Genomic DNA, 13,315 nt, shown 5'->3' with positions numbered 1-13,315 from the left:
TTGCATTTCTTCCTCCTGAGTTCATTAGCTATTCGAGTGCCATCCTTTATAAATCATCTCTTTGGGTCTTTTGCCCACCTTCTCAGATGGGCATTAGATTTTTTCCTTGTTGTAAGCTTGTCAGATTCTGTAGATTTTAGTAATTAGTCCTCTGTCTGCGATGTCATTACTAAATAGCGTTTCCCAATCTGTGAGCTCTTGTTGCTTTTTAAATAAAGTCTTTCAATGGACACAAATGCTTTATTTTTAATAGGTCCCATTCATTTATTTTATCTTCCAGGGAGTGTGCTTCATTTGTTAATCCTGATAGCCCCTGTATTCCCAGAAATAGGGCTCCTAGCTTTTCCCATTTTCTCACTGATGATCCTGATAGCTTTGGGTTTTACATTTAGGCCTTTGGTCCACCTTGGGCTGTTTTTGTGCCTGGAGTGAGACACGGGTCTTGTTTCGCTCTTCTGCACGTGGACATCCAGTGTTTCTGACATCATTTATTTAAGAAGGCATATGATTCCCATTTCATGGTTTTTTGGCCTTTGTCAAAAATCAATTGTCTGTATGCCGATGCTTTTATTTCTGGATTTTCTGTCTTGATCCCTTGGTCTGCATGACTATCATCATACCAGTACCAGGCTCGTTTGACGACTGTAGCTGTTTAGTGGGTTTTGAAGTGAAGTAGAGCAAGACCACTGCTTTGTTATTCTTTTCGAGTAGTTCTTTGCCAATCCTGGGCTTCTTCCCTCTCGGTATGAAGTTGTTAATCATTTTTTAACCATTTCTTTGAAGAATGATGCTGGGATTTGGTTCGGGATTGCATTGAATCTATATAGTGCTTTAGGTAATATTGACATTTTCAAAATATTGAGACTTCTAATCCATGACCATGGGATGTGTTTGGTTTGTGTAGATCTCTTCTGGCTTCTTGTAGTAATGTTCTGCAGTTTTCTTCATACACGTCTTTAATTTGTCTTTGTTTTGTTTTTTTGTTAGTTTTATTCCTAAGTATTTCAGCTTCTGTGTGGCTATTGTGAGTGGTATTGTTTCCTTGATATTTTTTTTTGATATTCCCATCAGTAATATATAGGAAACCAATTGATTTCTGCTTGCTAATCTTGTATCCTGCTACACTACCAAACTCCTCTATTGTTTCCAGCAATCCTATTGTGGACACCTTGGGATTCTCAATATATAAAATCATATCGTCTGCAAATAACAAAAGTTTCACTTCTTCTTTACCCAGTTGTAGTCACTTTATCTCTTGCCATTGTCTTGTGTATCTGGGTAGGACTTCAAGCACAATGTTAAATAAAAGTGGGGATAAGGGACATCTTTGTTGGTTCCCTTATTCAGTGGAATTATTTTCAGCTTTTCTCTACTGAGTGTAAATTTGGCTATTGGTTTTTTTTTGGTATATGTTCCTTATTGTATTGAAATATTTCCCTTCCAATCCTATCTTCTTGAGAGGTTTTATCAGGAATGGGTGTTGGATATTATCAAATGCCTTTTCTACATCAATTGATTTGACCATATGGTTCTTGTTCTTTTTCTTGTTAACATAGTGCATTATGTCCATTGTTTTTTGAATGCAGAACCATCCCTATATACCTGGTACGAATCCCACTTTGTCATGTGGTATTATTTTTTGGATATGTTGTTGGATTCTATGGGCCAGGATTTTTAAAGGTTTTAATATATGTGCATTACAGAAGACTGAAAAGCAAAGAGAGATCCAAGGAGACTAAGAATTTTGGTAATTAAGCATTGGACTGCTAATGGCAAGGTTAGTGGTTCAAATCCCCTCCCAGCTTTTTTAGTATAACTAAGAAGTGATTAGCTTTAGAATTCACCTTACTTGTGTATGGGCTAATTAATATTTTAAAAACCCCTATAGGCAAACAGGATTGCACTTATTTTGGGAAGATACAGCTTAATCCATTATAGGCAACCAGCGATAAAGATATGCTAAAAATAAAGTAGTGCACAAGTTATTACCCCACCGAAAAGACTAAGCATTAAAAGATTATCCTCCTCCATGTGATCCATTTACAGAGTCTTTACTATAGTGGCTTTGATTTTAAAGTCCATATATCTAGCTCTGGAGAGGGGAGGCCTGAGCTCCCCTACAAGATTTGATTTAACCAAATCTCCTTGCACAAGACAAAATTTGGAGTATTGAAAAAGAAGGATGTTACTTTGAAGACTAAGGTGAGCCTGACCCAATCCGTGGTATTTTTAATCACCTCACATGCATGTGAAAGTTGGACATTGTATAAGGAAGACCAAAGAAGAATTGATGGCAACAAATATTGAAAGTACCACGGACTGCCAAAAGGATGGACCAACCTGTCTTGGAAGAAGTAGTGTCAGAATGCTCTTTAGAAGCAAGGATGGCAAGGCTTAGTTGCCAAGAGAAACCAGTCTCAGAGAAGTACACTGTGCTTGGTAAAGCGGAGGAGCAGTGGGAAAGAGGAAGGCCCTCCATGAGATGGACGGATCGACACAGTGGCTGCAATGATGCGCTCAAGCATATCAACAATTGTGAGTCTGATGCAAGGCTGGGCAGCGATTTGTTCTGTTGTGCATAGGATCACCATGGGTCAGAACTGACTTGATGGTACCTAACAACAAGATTCGATCATGCAAAGTCAACAAGAATGACTGATATGCTTCCCTAATTATCTTTCTCTAATTGTTTACCTCATGGTTACGGAATGGTAGATTATTACAAAAAACCCACTGTAATCTAGGGGAAGTCAATTCATAGCGACGCTATAGCACAGAGTAGAACTGCTCATGAGATCTCCAAAGATTCACAGAAGTAGAGTGCCACCTCTTTCTCTGTGACGTGGCTGGTGGGTTCAAACTGCCAACCTTTCAGTTACCAGACAAGCACTTAACCACCGCACCACTGAAGCTGGGCTCCAAGAAGACTACAAAGGCAGTCAACATTTTTGTTACGTTATCAGTAAGAAAAACATAAATATCAATGCAACCTCTGTGTGAAATACACACACCAGTAAGAAAAGTAGTTCACCTGATCCAATAGGAGATGGATTGAAAAATATCCTAAACAATCATGGTTTTGTTTCTTGGCTTTCACTGTTCAAATTTATAAGATAGTTATAATTATGCTCAAATGATTCAATTACCTTACCTGAAATTCAGATTGTTCTCTAGGTTTGGTTTTGTTTGTAGGTTTGGATAAGGGAATACTCATATGCAGGAGGTATGCATTCCTTAGAATAACATACCATTTGAGATCAAAGGGCAGTTCTTACCCAAGGATAAAGTACAGAAGGGGAAAATGTTAGGAAAGAAGGAGGAAGGAAAACAGGAAGCAGAGGAAGGACATGGGATAAGTAAAGCTCTACTGTGGGGATTGCAGTCAAGGACATGCAATTGGCTCTGGTCTCTTTTGACTGCTCTGGCTCCCTTGATGTGTACTGGGATTGTACCATTAATTTCCTGAGTGACAGTGGTCCTGCTTATCTCCACTAAGTATCACCTGAAGTCACAGCTCCCTATGTCTTCTCCCTGGCTTTAAATATGGATTTAGCACACACATTAATTTTACAATGGGAAAGAAATTTATAAATACTATTGATCAAGGTCAATGTTCCAAATTGTTCATCCTGTTTGAACACTGTGGAAATTATTTTTACTCAGTGTGATCACATTTGTTAGTTTCTACCTTGTTATGTAACTTTTTATGGTGAAGGGGTGAAGGTTTACAGAGAAAATCAGTTTTCTGTTCAACTCTTCACACACACTTTGTTGCATGTCATTGATTGCAATCCCCACAATGGAGTAGTACTTATCCCCTGTCCACCCTATGCTTCCGGCTTTCCTTCCTCCTCTCCTAATCCTTCCTGCCTCTGTGCTTTATTCTTGGGCAAGCACTGTCCTTTTCACCTCAAATGGCTGATTATTCTATGGGGTGAATACCCCCTAGTATGAATAGTCCCATTATCCAAACTTAAAAAACAATAACACATACAAATAAAAAAACAATAACACATGCAAAGCACATGCCACTGAGTCATTTTCAACTCATAGGAATCCTCGAGGGCAGGTTAGAGCTGCCCGTGTGGGGTCTGAGGCTACAGCATGCGTCATCGAGTTGGCTCTAGGTGGTCCTGTGCACACCAGAAGGCCACCCCGCCCAGGCTGTTCCCTCTTCTCAACTGTCCTCATGTTTTTTTGATTGGTTGGAGCCACTGTGTCAATCATCTTATTGAGAGCCTTCCGCTGTTTCACTGCCCTTCCACTTTGCCAAGCCTGACGTCTTTCTCCAGGGACTGGTCTCTCCTAATACAATATGCAAAGTATGCGCAATGAAGTTTTGGCATCCTTCTTCCAAGGCAGATGATTGTTTATTCAGCAGCCCATGGTGCACTTTGCCAACACCATTTTCAGATGCATCTATTTTTCTTCAGTCTTCCTTATTCAATATCATATTTTCACGTGCATAAGGGCTTACTGAAAATACCATGGCTTGAATCAGGTGTACAAAGCAACATCCTCAAAGTAACATCCTTGCTTTTCAACACTTTAAGGCAGTTTTGTGCAGTGGATTTACCCAGTACAATGCATTGTTTGATTTCTTGACTTCTGCTTCCATGAGCATTGATTGTGGAACCCAGACAATATCCTTAACAACTTCAATCTTTTATCCATTTATCACAGTGTCAACTATTGGCCCAAATGTGAGGCTTTTGATCTTCTTTAGTTGTAATCCATACCAAAGGCTGTAATCTTTGATCTTCATCAACAAATGCTTCAAGTCCTCCTTACTTTTAGCAAGTAAGGTTGTGTCATCTGCATACAGCAGGCTGTTAAGGAGCCTTCCTCCAAACCTGAAGCCACATCCTTCTTCATATAATCCAGCTTCTCACATGATTTGCTCAGCATGCAGACTGAATAATTATGGTAAGAGAATACAACCCTGATGTACACCTTTCCTGATTTGAAACCATGTAGTATTCCTTTGTTCTGTTCACACAAGCGCCTCTTGATCCGTGTACAGGTTCTGTGTGAGCACCACAAAGTGTTCTGAAATTCCCATTCTACTCAAGACTACCCATAGTTTATGTTCTACACAGTTGAATGCCTTTGCATAGGCAATGAAACATAAGTAAATAGCTTTCTGGTATTCTCTACTTTGAGCCAAGATACATCTGGCAACAGCAATTGTAGCCCTTGGTCCATGTCCTCTTCTGAATCCAACCTGAACTTGTGTCCATTCCCTCTTAATGTACTGTAGCAACCGTTGTTGGGTGATGTTCAGCAAAGTTTTATTTGCATGTGGTGTTAATCATATTTCTGAATAGTTTCAGCTTTCTGTTGGGTCACCTTTCTTTGGAACGGGTGCAACGATGGATCTCTTCCCTTGGCTAAGAGCTGTCTTCGGAATTTTCTGGCTTAGACAAGTGAGTGCTTCATCAGCTGGTTGAAACATTTCAGTTGGTGTCCCTTCAATTCCTGGAGCCTTGTGATGGCCAGTGCTTTCAGTGCAGCTTGGGCTTCTTCCCCTAGTAACATTGGTTCTTGCTTATATTCTACCTCTTGTGATGTTTGAATATTAAGTAGTTCTTTTTGATATGGGGACTCGCCTATCTTCTTTCTATCTTCTTTTGATGCTTCCTGCACATATTTTGCTCATAGAATCTTTCAATATTTCATCTCAAGGCTAGAATCTTTTTCTAGAATTCATTCAGTTTGAGATATGGGAGAATGCTTTAACTTTTTGTTTTTCTAACTCTAGGTCTTTGCAAAATATTTTGGTAAATCTTTGGTAAATCTTTCTGGAAACAGAAAAATGTCATCTTTTTCTCACAGAGGGGCTATTTCAAACTGCTGATCCCAGGGTGAGCAGCCCACAGTGTACCCCATGATGTCCCTAGCACTTATTCCCTTTCAATGTTCAGTAAAACAGTAAACAAGTCTAAAGTTCCTCTAGGAGCCCTGGTGCCTTGGCGGTTACCTGTTGGGCTGTGAACCCCATGGCTCGCTAACAATTTGAAACCACCAGCCACTCTAAGAGGGAAACACAAAGCTTTCTATTCCCATAAAAAGTTACAGTCTCAGAAACGCACAGGGCCAGTTCTACCCTGTCCCGTGGAGTTCTAGGAGTCGGCATCGACTTGAAAGCAGTGAGTTAAAAAAAATGTCCCCCTAAGTTCCCTTTAAAGACTTCTTTTCTGTACAACGGAAATTTGAGCAACGGGGCCGCTGAAATAGCATGGGGGCTATGTTTTCCCTCCGTTGACATTATGAGAGAGAAGGAGCATCCAACTCATTAGTTCAATCTAACGCAATAACCAATTCCTATGAGGCACAGGTGAGACATACTTCCACTCTCCAACCTTCTGTACTGATACTGACACCAGCCATTCCAGTCACTGCAATCTATGTCTCTGCTAGGCTGGATAATTCCTGGAAGCTCACATACCACACTTAGGATCGTGGGGATTAGGAGAGAAGTTAAGTTCTGATGCCAGTTTAGCAATGCTCAGTGTGGGGTGAAGAGGAGAGGTCCCCCACAAATCATCACAGGTCCGGTAGGCGCAATTGTACAGCGATAATAAGTAAAGATGATAGTAAAGGCATAGAGAGCCTGAGAGGTAGAAGAGTCAATTAATGGAGTCAGACACAATTCATGGTAGCATTGCTCACCTCAGACCCACTTGGTGGTCCTCGTGAGGGGAACCCGGCCATGAGAGCAGGAGCAGCCTCGGGGACTGAGAACTGGGGAGAGCTCCCAGGCCCGAGGACCGGGGAGAGCCTTCTCTTTATTGCTAACCAAGCATTATATCACTTTAGGGGGACATGATGACAGAATCACACGTCACAGGAAGGGGCAGTACAATAGGCATACACATTGTAGAAGGGGATCTATGATAGGCATAAGCGTGACAGGAAGGGGATGAGCTAGGGGTGTGCCCATAGGAATGGGAAGGTCTAGGGGTATACATGTGACAAGATGGGCGGACCCTAGATACATGATGGCAGTCTAACCTTGGACATCCTTGGGCGGGTTTGACCTCTCTGGTGTCTCCCACAAAGAAACAGACAACTACTACCCTTATCAGAAGGGAGTGGGCACTACTTGTTGTGGGATAAACAGTGGTGTCTGCTTGCTCCAGATGGCTGATAGCTCTTAGGGAGAATGACCCCTAATGTACTCTGATGACCTCCAAGTGTATAGTCATTCTCAAGCAGCTAAGTCTGGCATATATTTGGGGGAGACAACTCGAGAGAAATCCTTCTGTTTCCCATAGCTCAGGACACAGGTCTCTGATGAGGACATCCTCTCCCTGGCCGTCACCAAAGGCAGACTTCTGTCTGGTTCTTGGCCTCTGGACCACAGCTCCTGGGTCTTTGAAATCCTTGGACAAGGTTACAAAGCTTTTTCAGCAGTGTCAATAAATACCTAAAGGGTACACTGCTCTGGCATAAGCCTTATCCCTATGGTGCTTATCGCTAGCTCTGTGGAACAAGGAGCGTCCCTCCCTCAATGAAGTACCTGAGACACCTCATGTTGCAAGTGAGCCGCCTGTCCTAAGGCACTCCACTTCACTTCATCCATGGGCTGTAAAGCCCCACTTTGTCTTCTGCTATAATTCCCGCTTCTGTTGTTACCACTCCTCTGGTGTCACAGTTCTCTGTCTCCTGAATCAAGAAAGTTCAGTTTACAGGAATCTTGAGGCCCAATGGACATGCTCTGCCCTTAGCTTGCACAATGATAGTGAGAGCCCCTCATCCTGTTTCTGTGATGGCTCATGGTATAGCCAGTAGTTTTGAAGAACTGACTTATTTCCACATGAGTTTCAAGTTTTTAAAATCACAGTGAATCTTGTTAACAATCACCCACAACTGAATCATATCATCTGATCAGTATCTTCCCCTACTCTTACACCCACCATGAAAAATGGAAATCCACCCAATCTGCGTGATCGCATTCAGTCCCTTGGTGGGACTTGCGAAGACTAGACTATAAGAGCCACAGAAAGTCAATCACTACATGCATTACAGGGGCTGAGTTCAGTGCTATAAAGGTGGTTGGGTGCCGTAGTCTCAGAGTTGTCTCACTCTGCAGCTGACCAGCAAGCCTGGCCTATTGATGATTTTGAGTTTTGTTCCAAGTTTTCCTCCTGCTCCACCCAGGACCTTGTGGTAGATGGGCACCATCTACTTCTGGTCTCAGAGTCATAGAGGAGAAGCTTTCCTTGGCCCCTTAGACCAATTAGCCACTGAATTAATTGTTTGCATACCTCTTCAAAGAGGAGTGAAGAGATTTGAGGAACTATCTTATGCCAATTGACCTTAGCTTGCCCGACACTGTGATCCTGAGCCTCCAGAAGCAGGGACTCATTCCCTCAATGTTTCAAATTATGTCTAAGAAGTTATAACTGTGCTTTCTGTATGCTCAATTGCATAAGTGGATGTATTTGCTGAATAGTAAATAGATGCATGCAGATATATCCTCTGATAAATCTATGTACATTTGTGGGAATAGTTCCATGTTTCCTCTATAGCCATTTAGCCTGTTTGTCTATTCATGCATCTATTCTCATTTATTGTTATTGCAGGATTTACCTTTGTTGTCTTTGACTCTTAACTCCCTCCCAGTGTCTCGTCCTTGCCTAGGTCTATTTTTCCTGATGTTCTTCTTATTGTATATTGTCTTCCACATCACCTAAGTTAACATGTGTTCACCCTCTAGCTAGTAATTTACCCTGCTATTGTTTTTTTTCTCCTTCGTGGATTTATATGGAATATTTTACATATAAGTTTTTCCATGAGTTTTTGTTTTGTGATCTTGTATTGGGGTTTGCTTGTTTTGATCATCATTTTGTTTTCACATGAACTGTCTTAAATTCTCTACATTTAGACATGGTTCCGACTGCTTCACCATTGTGGTGCGGAAGGTCCATTCCTGACAGAAGAAAGGAAAATCAGGTGTCAATCCAGCCGCGAGTCTCTCCACCTCTATCGTCCTTTGTGGTGCGTTTTTCGAACTCGGGTGAGTTGGAAGCGTTCATCATCTGGACGCCCAGGCTTTCTCAGTTTGTGAAATGTGATGTGAACATCCTTCTTGTCAAGCTGAAAAAAAATCCCCCTACTGTTCACTTTTGCCTGAGTAAACTTCTATTCCAGGTTTAAATGTTGATTCTTTTATTAAGGTGCCTCTATCCTCTGCCCCCTGCCAATTACTGTCTCTCCTACAATAGTCAACATAGACTTGGAAATTTGCAAAATGTTTCTCTAGAGCTAGGCCAGTCGGGCTCACCCTCTAGACTCTTTCTCCTCTGACTGAAGATGCAGGGGTGACTGCCAAAAAGTGCAGGTGGGCCAGGGGATAAACGCGCTTCCGTTGTTTCCTTCCACACTGTGTTGCCAGTGAGAATGTCTCTTTTTACTTGGAAAGAAGATTAATATTAAAAAGGCTTATTCAAAAGAAAAATTTCTCATCTGATTATCTTAGAAATGCAAGGTAAATTCCTCTCCAATGCTAGTTACTGGTCTTTCAAATAACTTCTTACTTCTGCACACTCGATTCCTTCCCCAGGGTATTCATCACCAAACCATTAATTCCTCTGTCTGAATCACCCCTTCTCTTTCTTTCCATAAGTTAGTGACTTAAAATATTCTGTAATTTTTTCCTCTAGTGGAGTTACTATTTTTTATCCTTATTCTGATATTTCACAAAGATGCACTTTAATGAAATTCTCTTTGCATATGGCATATTGGGCATTAAAAAGATTCTTCATTCGATATATATAAATCTCCTTTTGGAAATGACTAGAGATTCAGTGGTCAAGTGTTCTGCTACTAACTGAAAGGTTGGCAGTTCAAACTCACCAGCAGATCCGGGAAAGAAAGATACAGCAGTCTGCTTCCATAAAGGTTACTTTTGGAAGCCTCGTGTGAGGCTTGCAGTCTGTCCTGCAAGGTAACTGTGAGTCAGGATGCACTAGATGATGGAAAGGGGATTGAAGTGGTTTTATGAAGCATTATGTTGAATGATTATGGGGTCTAGAGCTCTAAAACATGCTGTCTTATATTAGCCAATTTAAAATCTGTTCTCAGTTCCTCAGCTTTCTCGCTAAAAAATGAGAAGTGTAATATGTTACCTCATAGAGCTTCTATGAGGATTAAATGAGAGTAGGGATAGAAAACTTTTAGAACAATGCCAGGTATCTAGCTTTACTTTACCCTTCAGTTTGAACAAAATGGACTTGTATAGAAGAGATTATAGTTGACAAAAAAACAAACAGATGAAAACCTCTCCAAAACCCTTCCTGCCATGGAGTGGATTCCCACTCACAGGGAGGCTCTAGGTCAGGGGAGAACGGCCCCAGGGGGTTTCTGAGACTGTGACTGTACAGGAGTAGAGAGCCCCATCCCTGTCATGGAGTGACTGGTAGTTTTGAAATTACTAACCTTGTGGTTAGCAGCCCAACTCGTAAGACACTACGCTCACCAAAGGGAGAATAAATGTGACAAGTCAAGCAGAAATATAATATATAGTCATTAGTTTGGGTAAGGACATGATGAAACAGCTGTGGTGTTTAATATCCTGGGCTTTGTTTCAAAGTATAGTAGATGAGATTAATCAACATTTATTGAGTGGAAAAACCTAGACTTTCAAATTCAGACTCTTTTCTCAAACATTGTTTCAGGGACGAGTAAGGAAACCAGAGGCAGTGGTGGTCCAGTAGAGTTCTCCCCTCTGTACAGGAGGCCTGGGCTCCAATCTCGACAGTTCCTCGGGAGCTGCTACAATCCATCTGCCAGTGGAGACGCGGGGGTGGCTCTGATGCTGAACAAGTTTCAGCAGAGCTTCACAGATAATACATGTGATCTACTTCTGGAAAATCAGCCAACAAAGACCCAGTGGATCACCATGGTTTGAGACCATTGCGCATGGGGCTGACACGAGGCAGAGACAAGTGAAGGGAGCTAACCACAACAATAGGATCACCAAGACAAATGTCCATGTCCCGTTCCATTTATCTGAGGCTATATTTACTACTGCCTTTTACCTCCTAGAGCCATGGTGGTGTAGCGTGGGCTGCTAACCACAGGTCAGCAGTTCAAAACCACCAACTGCTCTGTAGGAGAAAGATGAGGCTTTTGACTCTCATGAAGAGTTACAGTCGCAAGGACAGTTCTCGTCTGTCCCATAGGGTCAATCTGATTCACAATTGGCAGTGACGGTTTTTTATTTTAGTTTTTTACCACCTTGCCTTTGATAATCATTGATGCTCGACAGAAATACTCCTGGAACTTTTTTGAAAGACTCTTTCAATGCTTGACTAAAGAGGAGTCTACCTGCTGCATAAAGAGTTTAGCACATCTCCTAGCCATGCTTGAGAAGAGAACATAAAATCTGTCACTCAGATTTTGGATTTGTGATTTTCTTTAGAGACTAGTGTACCCAGAACATAATGAATGGATTAGATCCATTCAAACATAGTTTTTGATTTGTGATAGATGTAATATTGATAATATCCTTCATTTAAGAAGTCATCCGAGTATAATTAAATGCAAGTATCTAGTATACACTACCAGCCATATTTATCTCATTCGAGTGTTTTATAACACCAAAGAGGAATACGCACAGCTGCATAACACCCCCAATTTGTAATTGAGAAGGAGATCTGCCTCTGTTGATCCTAGCACAGAAGTGACACAAGGGCGCCCTCGCACAGAAAGCGAGCTTCTGCAAGACAAGTGTACTTAACTTGTGTCATTTGTGCCAGAAAGGTCACAGACCATCTAGGAATAATTTACTTTAGAAATATTAACTCAAAGCTGGTTCCTCTGAGGTGGTGGTTAAAGATGAACCCAGTGCCCAACGTTTCTAAGCTTCTGTGTCACTTCGTTATCTGTGGCATCACCTACTAACCCTCTCCTCAGTACTCTTTCTCCTGTTTTGGGGTCCTGTAATTTGTGGGTGAGTCTCACAGAAATCATGACCCCTGAAGGAAAGCACTCTCACAGTTGTTCAGGCTGACAAGTTCCAAATCTGTGTGCCAGGTACTAGGCTGGAGGCCTCTTCTGACTCATGTAGTTGCAAGTTATCCTGACAGATAACCCCAAATCTTCAGGTCTGAAGACAAGTTGTTTACCTGCGAGGCTATAGAAACTGGCAAATCAGGTCAGATAATAGGCTGCTGGCTCAAGTTCCAAGTCCTGGTTGGGGCAGGGGGTGATGGACTGAATGCCGAATCCAGAGCAAGGGAGAGAGCTTTGGCAGAGCATTCACATGTATTGTGCATACACCACACGTGCAGGGAAATTCCCTTTATTTGAGGCAAGCAGAATAAGAGGATAAAGGGTGGTGACTGGGGTAAACAGGTTGACTTGAGTCACATCTTTTTGTAGAGCATCCACTGAAGATGCACCCCTCCTAATCCTGCGTCCTTAACATAACACCGACGTACCCCATGAAATGGGAGAAAATCACATCCTCTCATGAAATAATGGATGATTACATCCTAACTAACTCCCAAACCACCGAAAACCATAACCCCATCAGCTCACAATTCACAAGGCCATACTTTTTTTTTTTGCAGTAGCAGGAGGGCAAGAGGTACCTTGTGCACAGTCGCACCCAATAATTATGTGGGAGTCGCGAAGATTATGACTAGATGGCTGTAGTAAATAATGTCCTGCACCACAGCGGGGAAAGGAAGGAAAAAAATTTTTTTAGAGTTCTATCAAATCTTTCCCCTTGTTTATCCTGACACAGCTTTCCCCACTGTGTTTCATTTTTTTTCCTTGTGATGGATTGCTGCCTGTTCTAAGGCACTGTGATATGGAGCAGACACAGCAATGCCCGTTCCTTTGGAGTTGTAGGTGTCTCTCAATTAAGAAGTGGTGACTGGAAAATTGCTGGGGAAACAGACAGACAGAGATACAGATTTCAGTAAGTAAAACGTATGTCTTGATTGGAGTATCAAATGTAGAGCTACAGGTGCTGTGTGGCCGTAGGTGGTAGATGAAGAAACAATGCAGAGGAAAGCCAGGAACAAGCCCACTGCTCTGATTCCAGGCCCCTTTCTTCCATTGAAGCACCACAAATTGGATCCAGGTTGCTAGCAAAACGAATCTCCCGTGGTCGCTGTAGTAGCGTAATGATTGTATCACAATTCTCACTTGACCTTTATGTTGCATTTGACCTGAGTAAGCAAATCCATTTTCTTCAAATATCTTCTTTCTTGGTTTCTAAAATACCTTGCTCCTTTAAAACCTGCCATTTCTAAACTATTTTTCTGAGTTTCCTTTTTCTCTCATGCTATTAACTTTT

The sequence above is a fragment of the Echinops telfairi genome, unplaced genomic scaffold, assembly GCF_000313985.2.
Source record: "Echinops telfairi isolate 266 unplaced genomic scaffold, ASM31398v2 ScPeMD7_1;HRSCAF=3_0, whole genome shotgun sequence".
Classification (NCBI taxonomy): domain Eukaryota; kingdom Metazoa; phylum Chordata; class Mammalia; order Afrosoricida; family Tenrecidae; genus Echinops; species Echinops telfairi.
The sequence above is the reverse complement of the archived record's forward strand: the minus strand, read 5'-3'. Positions refer to the sequence as shown.